We start from the raw sequence: 25,057 nt of genomic DNA on the forward strand, positions 1-25,057 counted from the left end.
AATTCACAATTGACTTGTGGAAGAGGTAGCCTGCCTTCTTGAGCCACGGTGCTCGTCTGGCCAATATGGAACCGTCTGAGATGAGGCTCTTCACCCGAGGTTTACGTGTCTTTCACTGTATCTCATGTCAAGTCAAGCACTAAGAGACGATCCTGTCAATCTGTAGCACTCTCTGGACAACTTTGGGTCTCAAAAGCCCTGGGTCATATTGATCCTTGAATGAAGGTGGTTGCATTTCTTCTGAGGTTTATCAAAATAATGACGACATTTTTCATTTAACTCTTTCAGACACTTACTTGTGAATGCACAAAAAGATGACTTATTCTTGTACACGTGCCAGAGAGGTTGCTGTATTTCATATTGTGTTGTACATAATATGTGCTTGATAAATATCTGTTGAGTAAAAGCAACGTGGACTTCTTTTCCTTGGAGAATATGGGAAGAATGTACTATGTGATTTTTTTTTTTTTTTTAACCATGACCGGCTGAATGAGTTTTCTCGGTCTCATGGATATATATTGATATTTCATCATTATAATTTCCTTTCTCTTATAAATAAGGAAATTGTTACAAATAAGAATAAAGAATGTATTGAGGTGTTGAACAACAGGTTTGTGGCAGAATTAGGATTAATAGAGCCCTGAATTAGCTGTCCATCAAATTATTAATATGAAGATATTTTAAATAATTATTTTTACTCTTTATCCTTCATATTAATTAAAATACGCTACAGTAATTACAGTGTAGTACTTATAAAAGTAGTAGTCTTTTTGGCCTGAGAAAATGCATCATTACCACTTTCAGTTTATGAAGAGAAACCAGTTATATCACATTTTGCTTGGAGTTAGGAAAAAGCTAATGAAATTGGTATAACATAGGGGTCAGCAAACTCTGAAGTGTGGGTCAATTTTGACCAAGTACCTGCTTTTATATACCCATAAGCCAAGAATTGTTTTTATATTATCAAATGGTTGAAAAAAACAAAAGTAGAATAATATTTAAGGGCACTTAAAATTATGTAAAATTAAAATGTCTATGTCCATAAATAAAGTTTTATTACAACACAGCCATGCCCATTCAATTGCATGTTTTTGATGACTGCTTTTGTCCTACAACAGTAGTGTTGGTTAGTTTGGCCCAAAAGCCTAAATATGTACTATTTGTCCCTTCACAGAAAAAAGTTTGCTGGCCCTTATCTAATGTTGTTTTGCAGTGGTTCAAAGGCAATGCAACAAAATTGGTGCTCTTTTTTTTATGGGTTCATATATATTATGGGGCTTGACCTGCTTTGGGATTTTTGAGTTTATGGGTTATTGAATATGTGAGCCAAAGTAAGATGTTGTACCTGAATAAAATGCTGCCATTTTTAATGTTAGCTCCTGGTTTTACAGCAGAATAGACTGAATATTTCCCTATGAGATGAGCAAGAGAGGTGTTCAAAGGATGGGACTTTACATTGGAATTTGAACTTTCCATTCTTTGTTTTTGTGATCCTTTTCAGGCCAGTTGGATTAGTTACCTGATCGCCGTCTTTACATACCCACAGCTGTTATTCCTGACAGATTTGTTTTTTACCCATACAATTACTGGGGGCATGTGTTACTCGTTTTCATTCATACACGTTTGGACCCCTACCCCTACACCCCAAGGGTATTTCTGGCCCAGGGAAACCAGGTTCACTTATTGTCACTTAAGAAGTATGAATGGAGTAGTACTATGATATGTCAGAAATTGTGCCTTGCCCTGGAAGTTAGAAAAATGAAAGAAAGAAAAAATCTTTCTCACCATGCCATCAAAGACCTGCCAATAGTAATAAGCAGACACAAAATAAATCATTTTGGTGTGAGTCGTTAAATAAAGTACATCATTACTATTAGGAATAAAAATAGATGCTATTTATTGATCAGATGTTCTAGGCACTTTCCATATATCATGTAATCCTCAAAAGAGTCCTATTCTTTGTAAAAGGAGGAAACTGAGGCAAAGAGATTGTATGGATCCACCTGAATACTTCAGTGATGGAGCAGAGATTGGAGTCCAGGCCCTGTTACTGCAGACCTTACTCTTGATCACTATTCTACAGGGCTCTCCCTGAAGTGCAAACAGCACATTTTATATGCACAGTATACTGTGGACGTACCATAAATGAGTGCCATTTTGTTTTATATAAAATGTAATGAATGAGTCAGAATGAGTGAGGCAGAAAAATGGAGGCAAAACGAAGGCACACCAGTTATCACATAGTGAGGTGTAGAGCCCAGAGGGGAAGTAATGGCTTGAGGGAAAACAGATGTCCTCATTCACTTGATCTGAAGCAGAGCATTAGTGAAGGAGAGTGCTAGAAACTGTAGGAGTCAGATCTGTCATGGGTCATTGATTTATCTAGCAAACACTTACTGAGATTATGCTGAGTACCAGGCACTTATTTCAGCACCAGGATGGGAAATGGACATGCAGTTTATGGTCCAGTGTGATAAGAGAGACAAAATATAAAGAAACAAATAAAAGTCAAAGTAATTTCAGGAAATGATAAGGACTTGGAAGACAAGAGGGAGTGCGATTTATGTACATAAATGTATGTCTATGTGCACACATGCAGAGAACAGGCTTCTCTGAAGGCATGGTACTTGAACTGTGACCTCCCTCACAAGAGGCAATCAGGCACTTGGAGAGGTGTGGGTTTCTTTCAGGCCAAAGGAATAGTAAATGCCAAGGCCCCGAGATAGGAATGAAAGTGGAGTGTTGGCAGGATGGAGAAAAGACCAGATGTGGTTACGAGAAGGTTAAGGAGGAAGAGAGTGATCCATGGTGAGATCAGGAAGATGGTCAGTGACTAGACTGTGAGGGATTCTGTAGCCACAGTGAGGACTCTTCAGATTTTATTCTCAGTGAAGTAAGAATTTATTGGATGATTTTAAGCAGAGTGCCATGATCATATTAATATGTTTTTTAAAAAGATCACACTTCCGGGTGTTACTGTATCTAAATTATGCCTCAATGCATCTGACTTGAAGAGAATAGCTATCAGACTTGTAGCTCCAATGATTGGTTTGTAGGAAAGAGAAGGAAAGAGGAATATGTTTAAATGGACACTGCAGGGCTATAATCAGCACAATTCTAACTGTGTCCTGAAACTCCGTTTTCCAGACAGGCACTGATGAACTCAGGTGAAAGTGGTGTTGATAGTAAGATACAAATAGATAGGAGGTGTGTTTCTGAGGTAGAGATGACAGCTTTTGCTGTTGTATTGGGTGCAAAAGGCAAGGAAATGGTAAGAATCAAGGATGACATGTAAGGTTCTGGTTAGAGCATTAGAGTAAAAGGTGGCACTATTTACTGAAAAAACATCTTTTGGGGGGCAAATACTAATACTACACCTTAAAGTGATGGGGATCCACTGAAGGCAGATTGACTGGTGGCAGAATTAAGAATAAATTAGCGGGTTGAAGTTTGGGGTCAGAGGGTCTGAGGTGGAAGCCCACTGTGGTGATTCTGGTGAGAAATGCTGAGCACATTGATTCAAGTGATAGAAGTCAGAATGGAGAGAGGCAAGGGATCTATAGCGTATTTAGGAAGAGGAATCCACATGACTTAATTGGAGGTAGGAAGGAAGGAAGGAAGAGGGAAGGACCCTATAGTGCCTTCAGGTTGATGGTGAGCATATGGTAGGTAGATGGTGAGCAGTTTGAATTAGGGCAAAACAAGTTTTGTAGGAAAAAGTTAGAAGCCCAGTTTTGGCCCCCTGATTTTGAGATGCCTTTAATAGTGATGTCCTGTATGGTTAGATGTATAAGTCTGAAGCTCCCGGGAGAAATATGGACAAGAGCCCTTTGGTAGTGTCAGTGTGAACAAAATTTCCTGGGTACTTAAAAGAGGAGGAGAGAAGAGGGCTGGGGAGGGAGTGTTGGGAAACACCAGCGTTTCTAGCATAGGCTGAGGAAGACCGAGTGTGGGGAAAGATGGAAGAGAGATCAGAGAGCAGGACCCAGGGAGAGTACTGTACACTGAGGCAGGAATAGTTTCAAGAAACAGGACACTGCCATCGGCATCATGCATTCTGGAGGGGTCTGTAACATTTGGATTGGAAAGTATCATTGGATTTGGTCATGAAGAAGCAATTGTTAAATTTTAGCAAAATCATAGTCAGTGGAAGGCAAGGCTACATTAAGTAAGTCAGTTAATGGGACTTCAGAAACAGGGAACAGTGGTACCTACTACAGCCAAAAATTAAGTGAAACCAAAGAGGGATCAGGAAGATCAGAAAGAAAGGAAGTGTTTCTATCAAATATCAAGTGATAGATGCCCAAACCTATTTGAATTGTTAGCAGTTTCCTCTATCACCATTAATAATCAGGAAATTTACTAAAATTTGCTTTATGGTATTGGACTGTTCATATGAAGACTTTATGTTGCAAATCACATTTACAAGTTGATAATTGGAGACATATTTGACAGCAATCTGCAGCCAGACCTTTATAATTCAAAAGTAATCTCTAACGACTAAATTCATTTGTATATTTGTTGCTTAAAGAAAAGCCCATCAGAAAATGCAGTGGGTAAAAGATTCTCTTTACCAAAAATAATAATGTTTAGGTCATGTTATAGACTTTTTGAGTATATCATTATATATTTGGTCTGATTAGGAGCCACTTGTTTAATAAAAAGGGGAAAATAGATTGGAAAATTTAAAACAGGATATTTTTATACACAGAGATATCCCAATACCTTATACAGAGCTGGTTTTTGGAAGGAATAAATGGTTAAATTTATTATAAATGCTAATGTATGAATAAATGATTATGTATATAGGTAAGTTTATTGGAACTCTTAGCTTTCTTCATAGAAATTTATTCTTTCCAAAATTTAATTCCGTGGTTTTAAAAGATTTTATCATTTACTCACGTAAAAGTTCTCTAATCCGCAGACCTTCTTAAGGAAAAGTTGATTGTTGTGTTTATTAAAATTTTATTTGTGCTGTTTCTCTTATTTCCTGGATTTCTACTTTGCTTAGTACAAGATGACAGTTTAGTCCATTAGCCAGTTATTTAATTGGCTTGTCATGTGGAGGTTTTGAGATGGAAATGCAGGCTGGTGTGAAAGCTACCTCAAGTTGTTATAAAATCCAGAAGTTCCACATTTCTAAATGAAGACATTGTTTTGATTTGATGAGAAACTCAAATTTTCACTTTACGGGTATACATTTTCAAGGAAAAAGGTTGGCCTTGTAGCCTTCACGCATAAGCCCCGGTTAAAGGTACTGAAGTTTGATAGTGGAAGGGAGGTCACCTCCTAACACAAACAGCATCACAAGTTACTCTCATTTCCTTCGAGCTTATAGAAAAATCATTCTCAAGGCATTCATATTTTCACGTTTCTTATTCTCGAGAGTGTAGGCAGTAATCTTGGATCTTGAATCTTGATTTCGTTCTCTACAGACCAGTACTGACCTGATTTATGGGGTTGGGGAAGCTATGGCGTGCATGAGCATCTACCATTATACTTCATTGCATGAAAAGGACACTGTCCAAGACCTACCGAAAGTGGAATAAAAAAAAAAAAATCCAAAGAGTAACAATAATGAGAAAAACAAGTTAAGTATCTTTTATGTTTGTATAGTCCTTGACTATGAGATTCAATCAAATTTCAGGCTTTTCCAAAGCTGGCTACAAAAACCTGCCTGTCACATTTTATTGCAAATGTTGCTTTCTGGAGTATCTATGAGAACAGCCCATTGGATCCAAAAATACTCTATCGGTGGCAGTGATTGTTTTATACAGCAAAGCACAGAGTACAAGCTTGTTGATAGCTGGAATTTGACTACCCTTTTAGTTCTCCCTCTCTCTGTCTCTTTTTAATAGACAAATCTCATTGGAGTCTGCAACTGCTTATTTTATTTTGCTTTCTCCTGCTCTTGCCTTTTACGTATTCAGTGAGTTACTTACGGAAAGAGTTACTTGCTTGAGTTGATTTAATTCATATCATAAAAATTCTTTTTGCACTTATATCAAATTGATTCTATTATTCACAATAACATTTTACCCTTCTTGTAACAGTAAAATGACAAGGGATATTTTTGGACAGACTCTGTAGTTCATATGAAAAAGAACTATGAAAGAACGATCTTTTTCAGAAAAATATCACCGGAGTAGCAGAGCCATTTTGGCTCTGTAAATCACTTAGGAGAGCATTTAGTTTAACCTCCTAAACGGGTAAATTTGGGCCAAAAAGCAGTGAAACAACTTGCAAAAACATCTGTAAAACTTGTTGTATTGCCTAAATGAAACTAATCATAAGATACTAAATTGCATGTTAACTCTATCTTTAAAATAGAAAATTAACACTATAGTTAAAATCTCATCTTGAGAAAAGAATTTGAACTATCAGGAAAAAGGAGTGTAGAGTAAAATAAATTATAAGCAATCAAATTTTGTAATAATCAATGAATAATTATAATTGTCTTTTAATTATTACAGGTAAGAGTTTCTTCTTTAAAAGTAATAGATACTCGAGGTCATTTTGCAGTGATGTGGATTTATTTTCCCCATAATTTAAAATTCCTCCACATAAAAAAATAATTAAGTACAATTAATGTCTTTAAAATTCTTTCTGCTTGGTGACATTTTTTCATAAAACCCTCTAGGACTCATTTGCAAAGCTGCTTTGAAGTTAATTTCATGCAGATCTTCCTGATTTGTACTTGTAGTGAATTATTGTTAAACTAAAGGAAAAAATATCAGAAAAACCCAGATCATCCAAACTTACCATTTATTTCATCTTTTGTTTAAATTGGTTTACTTTAAACCATGCAAGTAATACTAAGTACTTCAAGTCTCTCATAAATTAAACAGACGTGATAAAATCTTCCTATGAATTAATATAGGATACAGAAGAACTGCTGTTTAATAATCCAGGTGTCTTCACCCAAGAACACTTATTAAGATACCTATCACCTCATTAAAATGTCCCTACAAATAAAAACCTCTTCTAGAGTGTTCTTTTCCTTTTAAACTATAATTTGGATAATTGGGGGAAGGATATTTTCATTATGCAAATTATTTCAGGTGCTCAAATCAGAATTGCTTAATTGTCAGCGTATAGGTCAGTTTATTATTCCTCATTAATATTTGAGGTTTTAGCTGAAACCACTTCAACGCACAAATGACAAGCTTCTGTCTTGTAGCATAATCTAATTCATTGTGACCACAATGTCAGGTTTATTTTAAACTCTCTATAATGTGTATTTGTGATTGACAATCACCATTTGTTGTGGTTGGTAAGGTAGAACTTGTTTTATATCTTAAAATTATAAGGGCGTTTGAAGATAAATATAATTTTAGGGCAAGACAGTTAACCCTACAAGTGTCTCATTTCTAGGAATAGAAAATTCAGTGAATAAATACTTAGACTGGTAATCTTGGAAGAGAGACCCACATTGTACAAGAGAATGTACAACACTTTACATAACGTGTATACTCTTTTCAGAGGGTTCATTATTAACATGGAGTGTGTCTAATGAGCATTTTAGCTTCTTACTTAGAGAATACACTCAACTATCAGTTATAGGCTTTTGGACTCTCTAGTTTGTGGATTATCTGTAACAAAATGTTAATCCCAGCCATGATTCTGAGTCAATTCATTTGCTCAGGAATTGTAACTCATTTTTAATATTAGCCTTAGGGGTAGAAACATGATTAGAAATGCAGAATAATGCTTTCATTCAAAACCAATTAAAATGACTTCTGGATTCTCCAACATAATGGGTAATTCAGAACGCTGTACTTCTCCATTAGGACAGATTGAGTTTGATGTATTGAAAGATGATTTAAAACTTAGTCACTGAAATATATTTCAAGAAAACATTTAATTCCAGTTTTTACTGATGAGGAAAATACTTAGTTTTGTGTCTCATTTGAAAAATGTGAAATTGTTTTGTATCTTGGCAAAAGAAAAGTTCAGTTTCTTTTTTTTTTTTTGATCTGTTACAAAAAATAATGTTTCATATAAACTATACCACGTTTACCTTAAGCTAGCTATTTGTTGCCCTTCAATAAAGTATCATTTTACAGTAGATAGAGAAACCGTCACTTATAAAAGTTATTTATTTGTGGCAGTATTATGTAATCTGGTCCTTTTTTTTTATTTTGAGCAGGAAAAGGAACAGCTGAGAGGAAGATAGTAAAAGGCATATTCTCTAACTATTATATTTGCTAGATCCATGGGCTTTGCTTTTTAGAGATCTTTGTGTTTAAAACCAATGATGGGAACTATTATTACTCTTTGAATAAGTACACAGCTTATTGTTTTGTTATGAGTTGGTACGTTAATAGGGAAATAAAACTTGGTATGTAAAATGATTTTAAATAGTTTTCCAGCTTGCAGTGTGTGTTCATTTTGGGGACTGTGCTCCATTGGGTGAACCGGCCTCAAGTTTTTGAATGTCCAAGACGAACTTTTCTTCTACCCTGCAGCCTGCTTTTGTGAAGGGCATGTGGGAAGGAAACCCGACAGATGTACTTTAAAATTAAGTAAAAGGAATTTAGTCAAATCATATTATTTACCTAGACCTCACTTTTGAACTGACCTTTCTTTCCAGCTGTTTTCCTAAGATGATTGGAATACTGAGTTAGGAAAAATAAATTAATTCAGTCATTCATTTACAAGATTTAAAAGGTCAAGAAAACTTCTATAATGCAAGTCATTAAGAAAAATTTTATCAGGGAATTAAAAAAAACCCCACAAAGTCTAGAAAGGAATTTGTTTTGGTTTGGTTTTTCTTTTTATTGGAATTCTGTGAGTCTCGTTTCTGCCTCACTGTTTCCAAGGCGATGCAGTATGGATGGATTCAAGGGCTTTCTTCCGTAGTGTCATTGACTGTTTCTGCATGTAGTATGTATAAGCTTATGGAAAGATTTCTTGAATGTTGGGAATAGTCTGTTGAGGGGAGGTAACATTTAAAAGATGGAAAGATTTGTCACCTCTCCTTGGGTATCAAGTAGATGCATTCCATTAGTTTGTCAATCAAGAGAGGGCCAGTTTCTGAATGAGACCGGCAAAACATTCTTTAGGAGCACTGTTGATATTTAATAATAATGATAAAAGGTTACTCTATTTTAACCATTTTAGACTTTTACATTATGGCTTCCTTGGCTTCTGAGAGTGCAGAAGAAAAAATAATCTCTTGCCATGAATAATGTGTACTATACCAAACATTTAACTTCATGCATGTTTCCAATGTGTTTAAACTGTTTAAGTGAATCTTCACTTCTTTTGATCTATGTAGATGTACTTATTGATAGCAAATGCTCATTTTTTTGTTCTAACTGCTGATGTCTTTAATTGTAGTAGTACATAATAGGCTACAGATACAGCCCTTTGAGCCTAGATTAGATTTCCTCATCCTAAAGGATCTGCAGTTTTGGGGTTCCCTCCAACTTTATTTTCCTTGGAGCTAGCCTAGAAGTCCTGAAATCGTGTGTTCAGATCCCAGATACGCTATGGCTAGCTAACCAGGTTAATATGTTTACCGTGATTTTTCTATACCTGTAAGAATGACCAGACACTAGATACTTTTTAGGGAGTTTTTGGTCAGTTCAAGAGTAGAAGACAATGTACATACCCTTTTCCATTAATCATCTGTCAAAATTGCCAAGTTGATGGGAGCTTATTTCTTTACGAGTACCTTTTTTTTTTTTTTTTTTTTAAGAAGCAAATTGTTTTATCACTTGGTTTGTTTTTACTGGAAAATGGTAGGGGTGCCTGGGTGGCTCAGTCGGTTGAGTGTTGACTCTTGGTTTTGGCTTAGGTTTGATCTCGTGGGTCCTGAGATCTAGCCCCGCAGTGGGGCTCCACACACAGCAGGGAGTCTGCTTGAAGAATTTTTCCCTGTGCCTCTACACCCACTCGTGTGCTCTTTCTCTCTCCAATAAATAAACGAATCTTAAAAAAAGGAAAATACTAAAGCATGACATTGTCTGAAAGCAAAACAATGCAGAAAATTAAAAAGAAAAAAAGAAAACTTTTAAAATCAGCCATACCGATAACCTAGGTATAACTACTATTAAAATGTAGATGGCACGTGTTCTTCCAGAGAAATGCATTCTTATTTATATGTATGTATATGTATACATACAGAAATGTAGGCACCTGATATATTTAACTATGTAATATGAACCATTTATTTATTTATTTATTCGAGAAAGAGAGACAGAGATAGTGAGAGAGATAGCCAGAGAGAGCACAGGCAGGGAGGAGAGGGAGAAACAGGGAGCCCAACTACGGGCTCCATCCCAGGACCCTGGGATTATGACCTGAACCAAAGGCAGACGCTTAACCGACTGAGCCACCCAGACGCCCCAGGAATCATTCACTTATATACAGTATAAAACATTCTTTTTTTAAACCTCACATTATATCATACTTCTTTTTTTAAGCCAGTCAAAATTTTTCAAAAACATAATTTAATGCCTATGTAGTCATGATTCTGTTTAATGCATTTTAATTCATTTACTCATTCTCCTGCTATTGATGCCTTGGAGTTTTATAATTAATGGAGATGCTTGCATCTTGAATATCATTATTGCAATGCTTTAACATACCTATTTCCATTTCTTTCTGCCTTATTCCCCCATTGCCCAGAATGACTGTATGTGATTCTCTGTTAATTTCAGGATCACATATGTGGACTTAAGTCCCAAAGGTATTTCTCAGCTTGCAGTTAAAAGGGCAAACCTATTAACTCTGAGAAAATATTTTAATCTGAGCATTTTCAATTAAAGGAAAAGAGCTTATAGAAGTTAATTTTGATGCAGCATATTTGATCTTTTACCTTATTTGTCTGTTCATTTATGGATGCAATGTATGCATAGGCCAAACAAAAGTATAAAAGTATATACACGTAAAAAGTTGCCAGTTCTCTCTGTTCCCCGTTCCTTCAGTCTGCTTCTCCCTCATCATCCCATAGTAGCTTTTATGTTAACATCTTGATGTTTATCATTTCATACTTTAGTCTTATGTAAATAAATAAATAAGGCTTCCCACTCCTAGAAAAGAAAATCTGGTGTCTTTTCATATGTCACGGTCAACTCTGTAGTTAAATGTATGTCTCTAATTTATTCTTTTTTATAGCACATAATACCCCATTGAGTAGCAGGTGAGGGTCAGTCTTTCCGTTTTGTGTCCACTGGCTCCTGGTGCACTTTCACTCCCACCAGTCAGCATCTGCTTCTCTCTGAAGGGCTTGACTCCAGCTGCCAGAGTCTGTTTTATATCCCCTAGGCGGAGCCTGGAACCCGTGACTGACAGGTGCAAGCATGGGGCTAGGACAAGGCTGAACGTGACCCCAGTAGTCTCCAGAATCTCTTCGTACTACTGAGCCAGTTTCCCACTGTGGGTCACTTCCATCCCTGTCCCCCTTCCTTCCCTCCTTTTTTTTTTTAATCTCAGGGTCAGTTTCTGGGGAATTCAATCTAAGACTTATAGTGCATGTCATGTTTTTCTTCCCTGTTCATGGACATTTAAGTAGTTTATACTTTTGCCTCTTACAACCTTTCCTCCGATGGTCAAACTTATACATACATCCTGACATGTGGCTGTTTTTGTTGTTGTTGTCATTGTTGTTGTAGGACAGAAGCTTCCTAACATTGAGCTGTTGTAGTTTTTAAATTTTAATAGACAGATCCAGAAGAAAACCCCAAAAAAGTTGGCAGTAATTCATACTCTTTCCAGCAACGGATGAGTGTGCCTGTCTGTTTTCCCATACCCTTAAACACACTGGGTATTAACAATTTTTTTTACGTTGTCCTTAATCTAAGGAGTCAGAAATGTTTTCTGTTATAATTGCCATTTACCTGCTTACTAGAGAAGCTGGGCTTTCTTTCATACGTGGGTTTCGTTTGTAGTGCTTTGTTTTTCCATTTGCATTATCTTTGTGAATTGGCAGTCTATTTCATATTGGGTATGCTGCCTTTTTCTTAACAATTTGTAGGATATGTTTGTATTGGGATATCTTAACTCTTTGTCTACGTATATGTTAAAAACCATTTTCTTTCAGTTATTTGTGTAGACTTTGTTTCAAAAATCACTTAGAAGGAGAGGCAGATAAAAATACTGAGGACGTTTCTAAGGAAACATCCACGTTTGGGAACTGTGCCTGCCCATTTGATTCCCAGCGTATTGATGTACACATTTGTGAATCATATGCATCATTCCTATTTGGGTCAGTGTGCACAACTTGAGTAAATGCAGACCATCCTATTTATAGGAATACGCTTTAGGAATTCCCACAACAAAGCTTTTAGCATCGGTCCTGCAGGCTGTCCCACTTACAGCTTTGTGCTTCACATCGAGACATGAGAGGAGGAAGCGGATCAGAGGCCTCGCTGTTCAAGTGTGTGGTTATCAAGCACTTGTAAGAAAATGAGCTTCCACCAGAAAACGTGAGAGGATCAACTCCATTGTGCCATTGAGATCAACTCATTTACACCCTTCAAAAGAGACGTGAGCTCCAAAGTTAAATTTTAGGCTTGAATTATCTGTTGTGATAGTTTATATTGATTAAATGATCAGGTGCGCGCGCGCACACACGCACACACACACACACACACACACTCACCCATCCTACTCTATTTCTTTCTCTCCCATGGTTAATCTGAGCAAAGAAATAGAAATATTCTTTCTGGCACTACTTGCTCCTTTGCACTATTCACCTTTTATTTCCTTTCTAACCCATTTATTAATCTTCCCATATGACTATGCCTTTCTTATTTTTAATAGTTAGAAATATAAGGTTATTTACTGTTCAAAACAAATAAATGGCTACATAATTAACAGACGTTTTGTGAAGTACACTTTGTCTTTGGAATAAAGTGTTAAAATGTCTAATTAATAATATTTAAGTAAAGGATTTCTGTTTCTAGTTTGTAGCCCCAGTGATAGAATAATTAGGTGGCGTGGTCCCAGGTTTATGGAGATAATCTTTTAAATCTCCAAATTCCTCAAAGCTTCTTTGGTCTTGGTGTTGTCAAACTTGATTTTTATTGATCTCTGCATTTCAACTCATGCACATAAAAACGTTTTCTACCCGGATCATAGGAAAGGAGCAACCCTGTGATATATACATTTTCTAATTAAAGCTTAAATCTAGTTCCCAGCAATTGCGCTTCTGAAATGTTGGAACCACAGAGTGAAATATTTTTAACTTTTTCCATCCATCACACTGGTTTTTAGGTTGCTGGTAATGTCAGCCAGAAAAGTATCTGAATTAAGAGTATTTTTCATAGGGACTTCTACTGTACTTCTTAAATGGGTAAGTTAGTATTAAAGATATCACTGGAATTTATCCCAAAAAGTAATTGAATTTTTTATTGGTTTTAGGATACAGTTCTTAGTTCAGTTTGGATGTGAACCATAGGAAATAAAAACTGTGGCGCAAGTTGGTGTCAGAACAGCAGTAAAATTTTACAAAGAAACTAGATCTTTTAGGAAGTCAAACCATTTGCCTAGAGATACTGTCCATTTGGCATTTTAATGGACAGCTTCTTGGACATGTGAACGAGGGTGGCCGTGCTAGGTGAGAATATATGGAGTGATACATTTTGGCAAATCATTTTTTCATAAGGTGAATAAAAAATTTCCTACTTGGGTACCTGATAGAGTTGACTATTCTGCCACTTTATGTCTACTTGGGCAAACCCACTATTTCATTATAGCTAATAGTTTTTACTTTAAAAATTTCACCATGGTATCTAATATCCCTCCCAAAAGAAGCACTCTATTTGTTTTAAACAGGAACAAATATTTTGATTCTATTTCTTGTGGCCTTTTTTGTTTTTGTGTGGCACAACTTTTATGAAACTAGAGTCATTGGTTGAATATGACGACAACGAAGGCCACAGCTTTTTGGATGAATAATATTAAAGTGATGCAACAGCAAACAATGAACAAATATGAGGTGTGCGTGTGTGCCTGGCATTTTGCTCAGCAATTTAGAAAACATTATATCATTTGTTCCTCATAACACCCATGTGCACCAGGTAGTATAATTATCCATTTTATAGATATGAAGAAACAAAAAACAGGTTAAATAATGTGTTCAGAAGTTTAGGACATTCTGAAATATAAATTCTTTGGAAAGCAAAGTGAATGCTTTTTGGTTCTTACAGTAACTCAAACTAACTGCTCATTACTACATTCTCTGCTTTTCTTGTGCAAGGGAATGGTTAACACCATTCATCTTGAGCAAGAGCCATTGTAACTGACAAAAAAAAATGGTGAAATCCATTAACTTCTAAGTAAGGAATTATACAGTCTGTAGTAATTTGTACTATCATTTCCTTTTAATAAACCCTGTCTTCATCACGGAAAGGTGAACTTAAGCCAAGCTATGGGTCATAATGTCTACAATTCCCAGTATGAATGCTTAAATGTTTGGGTTTTTTTCTGAGTATGGACAAGAGCAATTTCAGCATTTATGGAGACTTTAAAAATGGAGTGTTACATATAAATACTAGTAAGTCTCTGGGTTCCTTGGTCACTTAATGGGAGAGGATGAAAAACTTGCCCATAGGGGAGCCTGAGCTGGAGCACCTACACCACCATACGGCACAGGTGAGGGGGAGTCATTCTTGTTTGTTATATGTACTTGCCTTGGCAGCCAGGGTCTTCTCTTATTAATGGGAGAATTTGAGGCCAGACAGGGAGTTAGAGGTTTGTACCCTCTATTCAGAATTGAGAGTTATGTTGATTTCTTTGGTGAACTCACTTGGCAGGTGACATAGATTATGATTTCACTTCCTATCTAAGAAAGTAATATTAGTAGTATAGATTTATGTCACAGGATGTGATTTGTTATAAATTACATATGTCTTTGTTGTGGAGATCAAGGTTATTGACTTGTAAAAGTGCAATGTTCTGTTGGTTGTGAATCAGCCAAGGTTTATTTTCATGGAGGTTGATAGCTATGAAATCTTTCAGCTTTGTCTCTTCTGACTGATAGCTCCATTGCTCTAGGATTCTTTCCTCATGGAGTTGTGGACTCTCTGTAACCATAAAAATCAGGATGCATGAGACAAAAATGATTTGGCTTAGTTTCTTAACAGATTTTATTGGCCTTTTACCATTCCTTACTTTATAGAAGTCTTGCAGGGCCCCAGATCAAACACACTCAGAATAAAAAGCTTTCACAAAGATTATCACTAGACTTCCAAGTATGTCTGTCCATTGATTACATTTTCCTTCTGCACTAAGCCCTAGTCCCTGCATCTAGCCATCATTTCAGCACATATTTATCAAATGCTTACAACTGTCAGGCATGCCATTGGTTCTGGGGACACAGTAGTGACTAGAACTGACAATATCCCCTCGCTCTCAGAGCTCATATTCTAGTGAGGGGAAGACAGATTATAACATAAACAATCAGGAAGCAAGATAATTTTAAGTAGTAAAAATGCTACAGATGTACTAAAGCATAGTATGCATAGAGAGTGGTGGGGCTGGGAAAAGGGTTTTTGTAGTCAGGGAAGAGCTCTCAGAGGAGGTGATATTTGAGATCTGAGTGATGAGAGGGAAGCAGGTGTGAGAAACTTGGAGGAAGAACCCCAAGCAGAGACATTCCAGGGCTGTCATGGAGTGTTATGTGGTGTGTTCACTGCACAAAGGGGAGAAGAACTGGCTGAAATCTCATGCTTTTCTTACATAACATTCTATCAGGGATGGGGCTGCATCTTCCCACAGAGTAGTGGGATTCTTTTGTTTGTTTAAACCACAAATACTGTTCTTTTTGCCAAGCAAAGTACCTGAGGGGACTATGTCCACCAGGGGGTATATGTGTATGAGTTTTATTTTTTGTTCTTCTTTTTAGTGAAGACAACTTTATAGGCTGGTAGTGGCCTTGAGTTAATTAGGTGTGTAAGGCTGGCCTGATAGTGGGTGCAGCTGAGTGTAGTGTAGGAAGTAATGAGAATAGAGTGGTACAAGGTGAAGTTAGAGACGTAAGTAGGAACCAGAACATATAGGGTTTTGTAAGGAGTCCAGATTGTATTCTAAGTATAAAGAGGCCATCGGAGGGACTTATTCAGGGGGATGGGAAAATTGTAGCTTTGCTTTAAAAATATTACTCTGACTTTTTAGAGTCAAAGAAAGAACTTTGCCAGGACAAAAAACTTACTTGAGCAATATTCTGTCCTCTCATCTACTCTCCTTCTGTTCTGACCTGAAAGATTTCTTTTTTTTATTATTGTTATAACCTGAAAGATTTCTGATGCTGGTTTTCAATGGCCTTGTCTCCTATTTTAATAATGAAAATAGGCCAAGACTAGAATCTTTTAGTGGCTTATGTCAGAGAATAAAAATATAAGGACTCTATATTCAGAAAGCATGGCATTTTCCATCTTTCCTGTCTTTCCATCTTTCCCGTAGCCTGTAAACACAGCTCCTTTATTTGACAGTAGTATTCCAAATTGATGGAAATGAAGGAAATACATAGATGACATGTTTTCAGGAAAGCCAACCCACATTAGGATTATAGGATTATTAATATGAGAGGTCATTGTAACTTGTATATGATAAAGTTTTCCAATATGATTACACTCATAAGGGAATGTTGAAAAGTTTCTCCTGAAAACATAGCAGGTTGGTAAACTGGTGTACCTGGGGTTGTGAAACACTGATACCACGAAATCGGGAGTGAAATCTGAAGAACCAGTACATTGTCATCACCTAAAGGAGTAAGGATTTAAATGCATTATGTAAGTGTATCTTGTGAAAAGCATGTACTGCATTAGAGGAACTAGGAATTATTTACTGGTGTTTGATGTCATCTAAGATTACCAATCATTTTTCCCCAAAATGGTCATGAGCTTTATAAGAGGAAGACCCTGATAGATATTTCGGGATTCATCATTTCTGAGTGTCACAGAATTTGAATTTGAGGTTGTTTTTTGGAGAAAGATAAAATAAGGCATGCAGTATTTTATATTTTCGGGTTAGCAAGAGAGAAGAGCTTAGTGATCTGCTTTTAGCCCTGGAGGAAAGAAATGGAAGCAACAGTTCAAGTCAGTGGGTCTGAACTCTTTCCCTCCTCCTTTCCCCTTTCTCTAGTAGATCTGGCCCAGTAAGAGTCTGTTTAAGGATCACTTCCCTATTCACACTATCTCAGGGAAGGTAATAATATGGGCAGGCCTGGTTAACATGTTGTATCCCCTTCTCCTCTCATACCCCGCTTGGTGAGGAGAGGTAAGGTACAAATAGGCCAAATACACGAAAGATGTATTAATGCAATAATCCTACAGAACCCTGTTGCATACACAGAAAGAACCCAGACTGGGTACTCCAAAGTGAACAGATGTGGCTGGTTAATTCACTTGCCCTGACCAAGCGATTAAGGGAATTAAACCTGGCCTGTTTCATTACGCTGAGTATCCTTAAACTCACTCTTCTTTCCAGATACAATGCTTCTTGGAGTCTAAGAGTTATCCTCAAAGACCAGGGTGAAACCAAACATTATCAATCCCAGATGTGACATTTCACCCTTTCCCCTAAATAAATGCATTTGTAAATGTAGGGAGTTTCTGCTGGGTCTACCTAAATTAATCCCTTTTTAAAAGGGTACATAAAAACTGCTATAGCTTTGTTTTATGATTTAGCTGTCTACTGAAAGGGTTTAAAAATTTATATAAACCATCCTTATACAAACCTCTTCTCTAGCTTTAATGCAAGGCTTTCTTGGGTACAGTTTACTATTTATATATAAAGCATGTAGGTGGTTTAAATGTTTTTCTAGCGCATACTAGGCTCTCAATAAATATTTTAATTAGTGAATTTAAGAATGAATGGACTCATTTATCTTACTGGTATCCTGTGATATTTTTAAAAATCTAAATATTTTTGGTTATTTCAGTGGCTGAAATAAAAATGATTTTTTTTTCCTTCAAAATGCCATTCTCTTCTAAAATGTGATGAAAGTATGGGTAATGTAGTAATTCTTTCTGGTTCTTTCTTTGCAGAGGGGAACATTTACGATCATTTTTAGATTTAAGTAGGGGTAGTAAAAATTATTTGCACAATGATATTTTAGCATGCAGGTGTTTGGCTGAGGTTCCAACCTGGAAATCACTTTTGAAACATAGGCATTTGTCCAAAGAGCATATGGAACTTCATTATCAGAGCATAAGAGTATATTTTGTGATACATTTTACTATCTACTCATATACTTCCCAGGATTACTGGTTGGTTTTGAATTATTTATACAATAAACTTGAAAACATTCTTCTTACCCATTACTTAGACAATTGTTATTACATAAGATAATACATGACTGTATTTACCAAATTGTTGTTTTTGTTTGTTTGACATCTTTCCATTTCACAATGACTGTGTTTTCATGGTAAGGATACTGTTGTTCCAAGTGGATAAATCAGGTCATTATGCTGCAAGGACAAGATGGAAGTCCCCCCGCCCCCCGCCCTTGGATTTGAATAGACTGTTGTTGATTTACCAGTCTGTGAGATTGAGTCATCATGGTATTCACTTCAAATATACTTAAAGGCATTTCTTTTTCTGTCTCTTATATCAATTTACTTTTCCCTCTTCTGCCCTGAATAATCCTCAGAGGCCTACAAAGTGAGGAGAATTCCAGTGTGGTAACAGAGACAGAGGCCTCTTGTCTACTTTCTTTTCTTGAAGAATCATTAGTATACTCTGTTAATCACATTGACTAATGCCATCTCTCAAGGTAGTCTGTTTAATTTCTGTTTTTGAATGTATTAGAAAGGAAATAGGACCAAAAAAAAAAGTATTCTCGATATAGTTAAAAATCATATAGATTGAGTTTATATTGGCAAGAATAGTTTTTCTTCTACTTGTTGGGTTGAATGAAAGAATGATAAACGTGAGCCAGTTCTTGTCTGATAAAACTTAAGCCCTGAAACTAGGGTAAATTCACTTACTATGGCTATAAACTCTCTCCTGGTTATTGTAACTCTTCTGGGAAGGCAGGGAAAGGAAAATGTTTCAAATCTTACTAATATCATCACTTATCCTAATGAGGTCACAATAGACTACCCCTCTGAGAACAAGACACTTTTACTGACTCCAGAGCCTACCCCATTACTACCTAATGAGAAAATGGTATTCAGTGATAACCAGGATTGCAGGAGATTATTTGTCATGGATATTTATTCGGAATATCTGTCAGCTGCTTAACAGTGATGCCTCAATTCAGATACCTACTCATACCCCAAACTGAAGTCCCCAGCTTCTTGCCCCCACCCCCCTCATCTTGACCCTGTGAGGTACCAGATATATACATTATGATTATTTCCTTCAGAAATTTGATTGAGTGGTAGGTATTTTTCCTTTCCGGTCTTGTTATAAACAAAAATTCTTCATCTTGAATATTATACTTGTGGGATTTTTCATGTCTACTGAGATGAACAAATATATTTCAAGTAGGTTAATTTTGACAAAAGAAACAGACCAATTTCCAATCCAGCATTCTTGTGCTCCTCTTTAGAACTAAAGAACACCAGGGGAAATCTGAATTATTTATCTGGAAACACTGCAATATAATTATTTATATTGCAATAGAGAAGTTATGTAATTTATACTATAAATGTTAAATGCATACCCCATCATATTTTATAAAATATTAGTAAATATGTTCATTTTCTAGATATTTTGTCCAGTGGAAATTAATATTCATGGATAGTAATGGAAGTAATTAACATTCATTGAATACTTACTGTGTGCCAGATACTTGATATGTTAGTTTATGTAATCCTCAGAACAGTACTGTGAGATAGATATATTCTTATCCTAAAATTTAGAGGAGTGATGCTTTTGGCTGTCAGGAATAGTGTGATTGAAACTGGTGAAAGCATTAAGGGAATTTTGTCTTATGTAACTGGGAATCGAGAGAGATAACAGACTCAGGCAGGCTCTGGTTAGAGTTCTGGTTTACTCTTTTTGTCATTCTACTCAATCTGTCCTAATCTCTGCATCAGCATTATTATCCTTAGACTATTTTCCTTAATGGTTAGAAAAGAGCGGCCAAGATTGACTGGAGCAAAACACCTTCTTGTTTATGTCCAGTGGTAGGAAGAGAAACTGGCTCTTTATGAGTCTCTGGAGAAAGGAAGAATTCTCCATGAAACCTCTTTAGCAAGGCTTCATTTAAATCACATTGGCCATTGCCAATCTTATGCCCATTCCTGAACCAATCAGTGGTAAGAAGGAAGGGGTTACTATGATAAGTTTATACAAATCGGAGCTCATGCCTGAAGGTGAAAGTGGGGTCATCTTTCCCCTCCCCTTTCTTTGATTACAATGGGGAGATGATAAGTGAACACAGATGAGATTCCATGAAGAAGGAAAGCATGAATAGATTCTGGGCAAAGATGACTGTTTACTACAGAGGGACTAGGTAATCTCTAAGGCCTTATAACTACTTACTGGTGGTCCCTAAACTTAAATTTAGGTCTGTTTCATTTCAGAAGCCCAGGCTTCTATATTGTCTATTGTGATGAATATCAGGGTTTATTTTTTGAGAATGTATTTCTAGTAAAACTTCAAAACTAATCCGTGCAACCTTAGCAAGTCATTCTCTCTTGGCCTCAGCTTTCCAATACATACAAAAAGAGTAAACTGAAGAAATAATTTAGGCTTTGTGGAGCATGAGGTCTTTATCACAGTTAACTACTCAACTCTGACAATACAGCATGAAAGAAGCTATGGAGGACATATAAACAAATGCACATGTTCTAGTAAAACTTTCTTTACAATAACAGGTGGTAGCCGGTGGTTTCTGTTTTGCCAGCCCCTGAACTAGGTAATCTCTAATGTCCTGCCCTACTCTAATATTGTAGGCTTCTGATTTTATCCATTAGTAGCAATTTTAATATACATTTTCAAACAGAAACTTTTATATTAGCTCAATTTCTGTGTTTGATTTGTCATAGATTTAAGAGATATTAAAATTAATAATTGCTAAAACTTTACATCCTGTATCTCCTAGTATAAAATTTTCAAATTTCTGTAATATGAATACATACAGGAAATATGTTTCATTTTGGGTTGCTACAGCATTCTAAAAACCTTTTCCCCTGGATCATGTTGACACTTGTGAAAGTAACATTCCTTTCTTAACTGGCATGCTAACCTGTTGGAGATGACAAGTCAATGTCAATAAAGGTAGGATGAAAGGCCTAGGAAAAGTGAAAATGTGGGAGAGACCCTTAACAGTTAATCAGTGTATGATTATCAGGCATTTATCTTTTACACAAAACAAAATTGCTCACGGAAAATAACATTGAATAGTCTTTTAAGTTTCTTAACCTTCGTCATAATATATTCTTAATTAAAAAATGTGCAAGTAGATTAAAGGTATAAAAGCCACTCAGTAACCTTCATTAACATTAAATGAGCTATACTGCATATAAGAAGACTTGTTCAGTCAATTTCCACTGAAATTATATATCACAATTCTTGTTACTTCAAGAGTAAGATAAATTGGTTTTAGTGTTTCCTTTTAGTGGGTCAGTGTTATACCCCAAACAAAGAGGCAGGTGCTTAGCCTAGCACTTCAGACAACAATGAAGCTAATTATCAGAGAACCTGATACCAGAAAAGCCATCCCACCTGTTTTTTTTTTAATTCCACTTAAAAATATATTTAATATAAAATCTAAAAATATATATAATAATATGTAACACAAACCAGACATCATCTTTGAGTCATTGAATGAAGAAATTAATAAAAGTTCATTATAATCATAAGGTATTCCTTTTGCTTCTATGAAGAACAATAATTCATGTAAAATAAAGACTTTAATCGTAGGAATGTGTGCTAGTAATTGCTCATTCATGTGTCCACATGTATAAAATTGCAAATATCATGTAAGAACATGAGATTTCTGCCTCAATCTAGTCTCTTATCTCCATTCACCCTCCATTGCTATGGAAATACTTTGGGGAAAATATGTAGAGCGTCTAAGGCAAACAAAAGTGAAAGAAAATTTAAGGATGATGTGAACATTTAAAGAGGGCAAACATGGGATAGAGATCTGGGAGACTATATACAACTTAGTTGATCTTGAAAAAAGTTAATCCATTCTTACAGCTTCAATTCTCACTTTTGTAAAAATGAGATGAATAATACCTTTCCTGGCTGCCTCAGAGGCTTGTTAAAATCAAATGAAATGATACATATGAAAATGTTTTGTAATCTAATGTGGCTATATGGAAATGAAGGATTTAAATCTCTTGCCCAAAGTAGATTCCTTCTGAAGTCTAGTGAACACATTAATTGCAAGCTCTGCCTTACTATGTTCTTTCTACATTGCCCGTTCTTCTCTTTACTTTGATTTACCTTGCCTAAATTCCATAAATCACAGGTTTAGATAAAGGAATCTTCTCTTTTATGTATTTATCCATCCGTCCACTCATCCATTGATTCACTCAGTATTCTTTTTCTGCCACCTAGAGGGGTTGGGATGAGTCTCCAAAAGAGTAGCGGTGGTTCAGCAGTACTTGATGGATGTTTTTCTGATGCAGAAGGCCTTGTGGGGAAATTGGTATAGGTGAGGTCAAAAAAGAACATGACTGGCAAACCATTTGCCTTGGTTAGATCACTGAGTGGATAGCAAAATGGGCTGGTGAGGTTGGTTGTGGAGAGTTTGTGAATGACCCTGCTGAGCAATTTGGGCTTTTTCACGGAAGGAACAAACAGCACAGGTTCTATAAATTTAGACTACCTCCATGACGATTTTGGAGCTCTCAAGCCCTCATAATTAGAGTAAACTAATTTAACAAGCTTCCTTTTCTTCTTAAAAAAAAAAAAAATAGGGAAAAGAATTGTATTCAGGGCCAAGAGCAAGTAGGTAATTTACCAAATTCTAGTGCTTTGGGATGAGGGATAGCACAGGTGGGGGGGGGGGGGGGCGGCAGTGAATGATGAGAAATGGAGGAAGAAAAATAAAATATGGGAGAGTATCAAAAAGATTTTCCCTATTTCTAAACTTTACCTAGATTCTGCCCTGTGCTCTGAATGAGAAATAGTCATCTAGTATTAAAGTTCTTTATCTTCTGGCCCATCCTGTCATGTAACCACATATAATACATATTCTATGGGGAAATTATTCCAAGTAAAATTTTACTCACAAACACTTCTGGAACATAATATATCCGAGAGTAGGTAGTAGTCAGCATTGAGTTCAGGAAAAACGGTGCTTCATGCACCGGGGCACCTTTTGAAAGTCAACATTCTATATGCCTAATGACTCAAGTTACTGGGAATCATTTTGGAAGTTAACAGAGGATTAAGAATGCTAGAACGAAATTTGTCACTTTTTCCTCTTCTCTCACTTTACAGCTGAGGAAAGAGGTTTGCAGGTGTGTGGTACCTGGGCATATCTGTCCTTGGTCTTCTGGAGCAGTCCCTGTCCTAGGACTATGAGCAAAGCGTGCCCCACTCGGTAAAACAAAGGAAATCTTAAGGAACCTTTCCAAAATAGGAGAAGCAGGTATATTAGTCATTTCACTCCTTTGGACCTCAATTTCTTATCTGTAAAATAAGCAGTGTAGACCAGGTGAGTTATAAGAGCCCTCTTTACAGGGTGATTGAGTCTTCTTTTTGGAGATGCAGGTGTTTATTGGTCTGAGTTTGAGGCAAGGTGATTGATTACCTTCCCGTCTGTTTACCAGAGTTGGCTAATGGCTGATTTCATAGGGAAGCACCCAAGAAAAAGATGAAAGTGTGTATGTATCTCATGTCTGCCGTATGTCTTAGTCATTGCATAAATCGGTCATTTTTGAAAGAGGTATTAAAGAAATAGGGAGCACCCTAAAAAGAATACCTAAGCTTTCTTCTACTTTAAAGTGCAAAAGTGGCCTATGTCCCATAACCTTTCACATAAAATAAGGTAGGCAGGTGAGTTTTCATGAAGAAGGCAGGAAAAAGTGACTATTTCTTTGATTTGGGGGGAAGGTATTATATATCTGAGTTAAATTTACTCAAATGATTGCTGCGAACTAAAATACAGTAGTACAGGAAATTAATTGTGGCAAAAATTTAAAATGCTATAAAGAACTGTGTTAATTTAATTTCCCATTACTTTGTGGAATGCACAGAACATAAAATTCACAGAACGACTCATAAAGCCAGTGCCATACTTTACTCTTCTGACTGTGAGGCTATAGTCTCACCTTCATATTGTTCTACTTTTTTTTTTATAAGAGATTATCTTGAAAGACTTTTTTTTTTTTTTTTTTTTGGTCTTCACGTACAGAATGGCAGCACAAATTACACCTACATTGCTCTTTTGGATCTGGCAAATCTTTGTTTATGAATTTAAACCTGAATCAAATTTCTCTGGCTCAGCTTTCTATAAAAATGATGGGTATTTTGCCTAGAGTTGTCTCTCTTTGAGAGGCTCTTGTCCATTGATTTTAAGTTTTTTGTTTTGTTTTGTTTTGTTTTTTTTGTAAGATTACGGAGTAAATACTTAGGCTTTCGGGCCAGAACACCTGGATTAGAATCCTGGTTCTGTCATGTACTAGCCGCATGACCTTGGACATTATACTTAACTTCTCTGTGCCTCAGCACTTCATCTGGAAAATGAGAATAGTAAGAGTATCAACAATTCATAGGAATGAGAGGATTAAGTAACTTACTGCATATAAAGCACTTAGAACAAGACCTGATACATAGCACCTACTTAGTGAACTTACCTCCGTGGATCTACTTTCAAAATGAAGAGGAGGGTCTTGCATTCAAGGAAACTTGATATCTACTAGTTACAACAGAACCCCAAAGAAACAGAAACATAGTGATTGAATAACAAACTCTAACAAAATGGTTCGAATTGAAGACCCAAATGAAGTGTCCCTTACAGTTCAACAAGGCAATATTTATTTTAAAACTTTGGTGCAGCCCAAGTGATGACTCTAGCCTGCAAATTTGCTTCACACATGTGATCGGCGGGTACAATAGAGGATACACAGTAAATGTGAATTTCAGAGTAAACAACCAACCTTTTTGGTATAAGTATGCCCCGTGTGATTCTCAG

General features: G+C 36.3%; 1 protein-coding gene across 10 annotated transcripts in view; it reads left to right on the top strand.

Annotated features, from left to right (window-relative positions):
- TENM2 (teneurin transmembrane protein 2) overlaps positions 1-25,057 on the top strand; it is a 1,203,413-nt gene that overhangs the window by 16,288 nt on the left and 1,162,068 nt on the right. Inside the window, exon 1 of one of the 10 annotated variants that reach the window (XM_032403429.1) lies at positions 10,301-12,495. The exons of the other annotated variants lie outside the window; for them this stretch is intronic. The gene's annotated coding sequence lies outside the window, so the exon portion shown is untranslated. Of the gene's footprint in view, positions 1-10,300; positions 12,496-25,057 lie in introns of those variants that run through there. 10 annotated transcript variants of the gene reach the window in all.

This window comes from Phoca vitulina, unplaced genomic scaffold, assembly GCF_004348235.1.
Source record: "Phoca vitulina isolate PV1807 unplaced genomic scaffold, GSC_HSeal_1.0 scaffold6, whole genome shotgun sequence".
In the NCBI taxonomy this organism is placed as follows: domain Eukaryota; kingdom Metazoa; phylum Chordata; class Mammalia; order Carnivora; family Phocidae; genus Phoca; species Phoca vitulina.